Source organism: Vigna unguiculata, chromosome 9 (genome assembly GCF_037176805.1).
Source record: "Vigna unguiculata cultivar grain cowpea cultivar isolate G323 ecotype 2 chromosome 9, ASM3717680v1, whole genome shotgun sequence".
Lineage (NCBI taxonomy): Eukaryota > Viridiplantae > Streptophyta > Magnoliopsida > Fabales > Fabaceae > Vigna > Vigna unguiculata.
In genome coordinates this window covers 20251004-20257444 of record NC_140800.1, presented here as the reverse complement: position 1 = coordinate 20257444, position 6441 = coordinate 20251004, and positions in this window count along the sequence as shown.

Genomic DNA, 6441 nt, shown 5'->3' with positions numbered 1-6441 from the left:
ACCTGTCCTTCTCAAAGATCAAAAAATTCCAACCTTTGCACTAATATAAAGATATATAGTATGAAAATTTTGTGTTGCCTCTGAAACCTATATAAAGCCAAAAGTATATACTATAGTAACATAAATAATAAGCTAACTTTTATGGTGAGAGAATGTAACTTTTAGAAAAAGTAATATAAAATTTTATTAAAGTAAGTTATATTATGTTTATATATATATATATATATATATATATATATATATATATATATATATATATATATATATATATATATATATATATATATATATATATATATATATATATATATATATACATATATTGTAGCCAATCAATATTTTTCTTTATCACGAATTAATTAATATGGGACAATGAAACTGATATTTTAATTTGAAATGGGGTTTTTAATTTAAAATTGCCATAACAATTTTCTTACAAATTGTGTATTTTGATTTTTGTATTTAAAGTAATTTTTTAAAAAAGGAGTGAGATGTCTGTTTCTTAATGTTTAGACAGTTGAGGATTGGATGACCATATTAAATCTCTTAAAACTTTATCAATAAATTGGAATTCAATTAAAAATAGTATGAAGTTAATATGTTATGAATAAAAATCTTAATATGTTATGAATAAAAATCTTCTACACACTAAAATAACGCAAAGCACTTTCCTCGTGTGAAATTTAATAAGGGAAAGTGATTTTAGTCGTTAATTGTTTATTATTGATAGCTCCATTTAATCAATTATTCTTAAAGCTTTTCGGCATTTAGCATATCTATCTCGTGTTGAAAAATTCATTTCTCAATGAGCACTGTTCTGCAATTTATAAAACATAATTGAGTCTGACACGTATAAAACTGATAATTGAGGAAAGAGAGAAAATCTGGTATTGATTAGGAAGATTGAAATAATTGAGCGTTTATAAATAAAATAAATAAAACTTTATATGATTTAATATAAAATAAGTACAAAGAAGAGTTTACTCGTATTGCGTTTTGAAAAAGTCATAAAATAATATAGATAATATTTTTTATTACATTTCCTTTTATTTTTATTTTTATGTGAATAAATAATATAAAATAGTTATATCATTCCTAATTGTTGATAATTATATCGAATTACATCATTCAAAATAATGAATCTACCAATAGAATTGAAAGATCGACATTATTTCACCTATTTACAAACTTTGTCACTTATATAATATTTTTAACATATTTTTGTATGTGAAAAACTAAACATCATAAATGTATGATTAAATTCCTATATATATATATATATATATATATATATATATATATATATATATATATAATCTGATATGATAAAATATATGAAATAAATTATAATAAAACGTGATGTTACTTTAACATATAACATAGTGAATTTAAATCTAAATCAATATTATGGCATATATTAGTTGTTAAAATGAGATTTAAATTCATTCCTTTGTTATATTTTAATTATATTTCTATTTGTTGATGTGGATTTATAATAGGTTCATATGACACATGCATTCAAAATAATGTAAATGATCATGAGTTTGTACCATCTAAACCAGGGATAATTAATTTGTATTAATTTGAAAGTTGAAATTTTCTGTAAGTAATCTCCTATTAGTGTTGGCACCTGATTCTTCGCTGGTTCGAGAGATGACATCAATCTTTTCTGGGCAACCCAAGAAGAAATTTGTATCATTTGTGAGAATATTTTAATCATTTATTTAGATCTTGGATATATCATGTTCTGTATTCCTCTATTGATCACATCAACCTACAACCATAAAGTTGGATAAAAAGAAATCTCCCAAACATACGAAGAATTCAACTATGAAGATTGAAACCAAGTTCCTTGTTTGTTTCCCCCTCAAACTACAAATGACCATTGTATCATGTTATAAAGTCACACATCCACATAACATTATATTGATAGAGCATATTTTTGAAATATAATAAAATAAATTATTGTAATTATTTAAGCTTAAGACAATTTAATTCAAATAATCATAATTACATGAAATTATAATTTAATCAATTCAATAAAAAAATTTATATAAAAAGTATTGACTATATAAGTTTTTTTTTTGTAAAAAATAGGTTAAGTATTTATTATATAAATATGGTGATACTTAATACGGATCAATATTTAGACCCATAATCTACTTTTCTTATACGTTGATAAAATGAACTATACCATATATTGTCAGGTAGGTCACCAATTTTATTGGGTCTATACTTATTTCATTAAGAAAAATAAAAGAAGGTATTTTTTTATGTACTCTCGGTCCATTATGCAATTTAAATATGCAACTCTTGCATCAGGTTTGAGGAGAGAGAAAGAAGTTGTGAGTGCCTCTAGTGAGAAGCCATAGAGAGAGTGAAGAAGAAGAAAAGAGCAGTGAGTTTATCCTGTGCAAGTTTGTGTAGAGAAGCTACCTTGGAGAAAATATTTTATTCATCTTCTCATATATTGAGGTTCACTATTCCCATTGGGGTTTGTTATCCACCTTGTTGGTGAAGAGAATAGTGCCCTATTGATCCTTGGAATCTCCAAGAGAACTTGTGGTGTGCCTGTTAATTTTTATTAGTGGAAGTTTTTACTGGACAAGGTCTTATAGGTATTTCCTCCATATTGAGGTTTTCCCACGTTAAAATTTTTGGTGTTTGTTGGTTCCTCCCTTCTTTATTTTATGCATTTTATTATTTTGCATATTATTTATTTAGGAAGATTTGATCTAGGTTTTGCTTCTGCACTTGGTTATTTGTTATTTTTTTAAGATTTTCCCAACAATTGGCATTAGAGCCAGGTTAGGGGCTTTGATTTGTGTTTTGAAAATGGGAGATAATGATGGTGCAGGAACCATGATTAAATTGGATTCTACAAATTATTCAATATGGAAATCTCACATGGAATATTTTTTATTTTGCAGACTTGTATGATCCTATTGAGGAAAAGGGTGTTAAACCAAAAGGTAAAATTGATGGAGATTGGAAGAAGATAAATAGGAAGACTATTGGTGTGATCAGACAATGGATAAATCAATCTATTTATCATCATGTGTCAAGTGAGACTCTTGCTTACTATTTGTGGAAGAGATTAAGTGAGCTGTTTGAGTCTAAAAATTCCTTGAATAAGGCATTCCTTATTAGGAAGATAGTAAACTTGAAATACAAGGATGGTTCCTCAATGGCAGAGCACTTGAGTAGTTTTCAAAATATGGTGAATCAGTTGATCACAATGGAGATTATATTAGATGATGAGTTATTAGCATTGTTGTTGCTTAGCTCATTACTAGACAGTTGGAAGACTTTGGTGGTATCTCTGAGTAATTCTGATCCTAAAGGAAAATTTACTTTTGACATGGTCAAATATAGCCTCTTAAATGAAGAAATTAGAAGGAAGGGTAGCAATAAGGTTATCTCCTCTTCTCAAAATGAAGCTTTAGTTATGGAGTCAAGAGGAAGATGTGTACAAGAATTCTCATAAATTTAATAACCGCTCTCAGATATTTAAAGATCATTCTCAAAGATTTAATGATCGTAGTAAGTCAAGAGGGAAGTCAAGGCCAAAGACAAATATCACATGTTTCCATTATAATGAACCAGTACATGTGATTAAAGATTGCTAGTTCCTCAAGCGAGAGAAGTCAAGGGATAGAGGAAATAATTACAATAAAAGAGAAGATAAAGATGAAACCACTATTGCAGTTGTGTCTCATGATGAAGTTTTCATTGTTTATGAAGATGACTATTAATCTCATCAACCAGGAGTATGAATGGGTTGTTGATTATGCTGCCTTATTTCATGTTACACCACATCGTGATTACTTCACATCCTATACTGTTGGTGACTTTGGGCATAAGAAAATGGGAAACCAAGGGGTAAGCAAGATTGTTGGCATTGGAGATATTTGATTGGAGACTAACATTGGTTACAAGTTGCATTTGAAGAACGTGAGACACATCCCGAATATTCACCTAAGCTTGATCTCTATCCATGTACTTGATGATGATGTTACCATAATTTCTTTGGTGATCGAAAATGGAAACTAAAGGGAACATGGTGGTAGCAAAAGGAGAGAAATGAAATACTCTTTATTGAGCCTGAACCTCCTGCCACAATTGTTGATCATGGGGGAGATGTGAATGTAGATGTAGAGAATGTAGTTGATATGCCTAAGACTGAAGTTAATGAACCGACTAAAGTAGCACCTCCTGAACCACTTGTAGAACATCTTTTGAGAAGATCTATTAGAGAAAGATGTAAGACCCGTGGAATTTAATTAATTAATAAATTAATAAATTCGGGTAATGGGAGCCTTTATGGCATTTCATTCTGACTTGTATGATGTGGAAAAGTACTAGCTTAAATGGTTGAGAGTACTTAATTGTGTGAAAGGACTTGGGTTTGAGTCCTATGTATGCTAATTGCATGTTATTTAATTTATTATTACTTTTAATAATATGCTTGATCATGTTAAGTGACAATATAATCATAGGATTATAAGAATTATCATGAAACATGAATTGGTTGAATGATTGTGCATTAATTTGACATGGGCATGGTTAGGGGTTCGAACCTTGGTTAACTCAAACTAAGCTTTCTTTTTGCTAAACTTAGTTTTGGCAAAGATGAGAAGGGCTAGGAACCCTAGCAACCACGTGAAGGCAGCTAAAGGGGCTAGAAAAACAACTAATAATGGACCTTGAATGACAATTATACCACTTTTAATGCCATTTTCGTTTTAGCACATTAATCTATCATTAAGGCACCATTATAAGGAAAAATTTAGGTGAGAGGAGAGATTTCTCCACTTGCCATTGCTGCATAGTGAGAGGAGTACGAAAATTGAGAGTTGTTGTGAGGATTAAGTGAGGAAAGGAAACCGAATTGGAAGAGAATCAAAGGGAGGTCATTGGTGATCAAGGGAACTCTCCAAATTTCCATTTTTAATCAAAAGGATCCAGGTTAGGGGATCTGAACCCGTTTCTTAAATTGAATCTTTTAATTTGTATGAAAGCATGCGCAATTGGATGTGTATAACATGTAATTATACGAATTTCGCATTTTTGGAAATTTTCTAGAAACCGCAATGGCAAATGCATTTTGGCTTATTTATGGGTTCCTAAAGAGGAACTGCCTAGCGGTAAGCTCTCGACCGCCAAGCGACGCATAACAGATTCACCTAGTTTTTGGGTTTGGTGTGAACTGCCTAGCGGTGAAGAACACCAGCCAGACAACTTTAGGCAATTTGACTCGATTTTTGGTGTTTTGGGGTTCTAGGTTGATTCTGTTCGGGGGAATAGACAATACTAACTATTTAGAAACGATTGGAAGCCAAAATTCGATGAACTATATGTAATCGGGGGTTCGATTGAGTGAAAATTGTATGAACATGTATTTTAGGGTTGATGATTTGGGGATATTCAAATTCGCACTATGTTAAATGGTAATGTTAGGGGAATTTTGTATATTGAGGATTTTATGAAGGAACCTTGAATCTAAACACGTGAATGTAGCATATTGAATTGTAAATGGATTGAAACCAGAACAATAGAGGTTGGATAAGGTTCGCAGGTGCTTAGAGGAGTTCTAGTTCCTGGAATCACAGGAACCGCCTGGCGGCACTCAGTTTGCCAGGCGCTGTATCAATGTTGCAGGCTTTGCGGGTTTGCTTTACTATGGAGATTGGGAAGCTCATGAGGAACATGTGAGGTACAAATTTTAAGGACTGGAAATATTACAAGCATGGGTCTAAGTTAGAACTTAGGGTAAATGTTACCCATGTTTAATTATGAAGTATTGGGATATGGATGACTTATTGTAAATGGAAAATTCTATTTTTGGGGGAATTGTAAGACAATATGGTTAAATCATTGTAATGGAATGATGGTATGAGGGGTAAGAGTTCATAAATGCCTATAGGGGAAATTAGATGGATAAAGTTGAATTTTAATCCATGGAATAGATCAAAGTCCTGAGATGAATTAAACTATATTAAGACTGGAATATTACTAGTAGGATTCCTCATTAATTGTGAGGTTGAATTCATAGTAGTGGTGTAAAGCATAAGAGTAACTTAAGGCTATGTGTGAATAAGGATTTTAAGGATATGATTTTGAATGAGAAATTCTAGGTGTAGTAATTATGGTGGTGGTAGTGTATTGTAGGTGTTTTTATTGAGCCAAGACATAAAGACTGGATTGGTTGGGAGAATATGTGAGTAAGGGAGTGAACAACAGTACCTGAAATCAAACTAGAACCAGTACTGCGCGAGTATTGGTGCGGCGCCTAGTGGCAGTATGTGACCCTCTAGGCGGAAGTTACCAAACAGAAGAGAACTAGAACGCGAGGCGCTTGGCGACAAGGGGTGTTCCGTCAGGCGACACCTGCAAGAACAGTGGCAACAGAGAGGCGCTTGACGCTTGGCGATACGCATC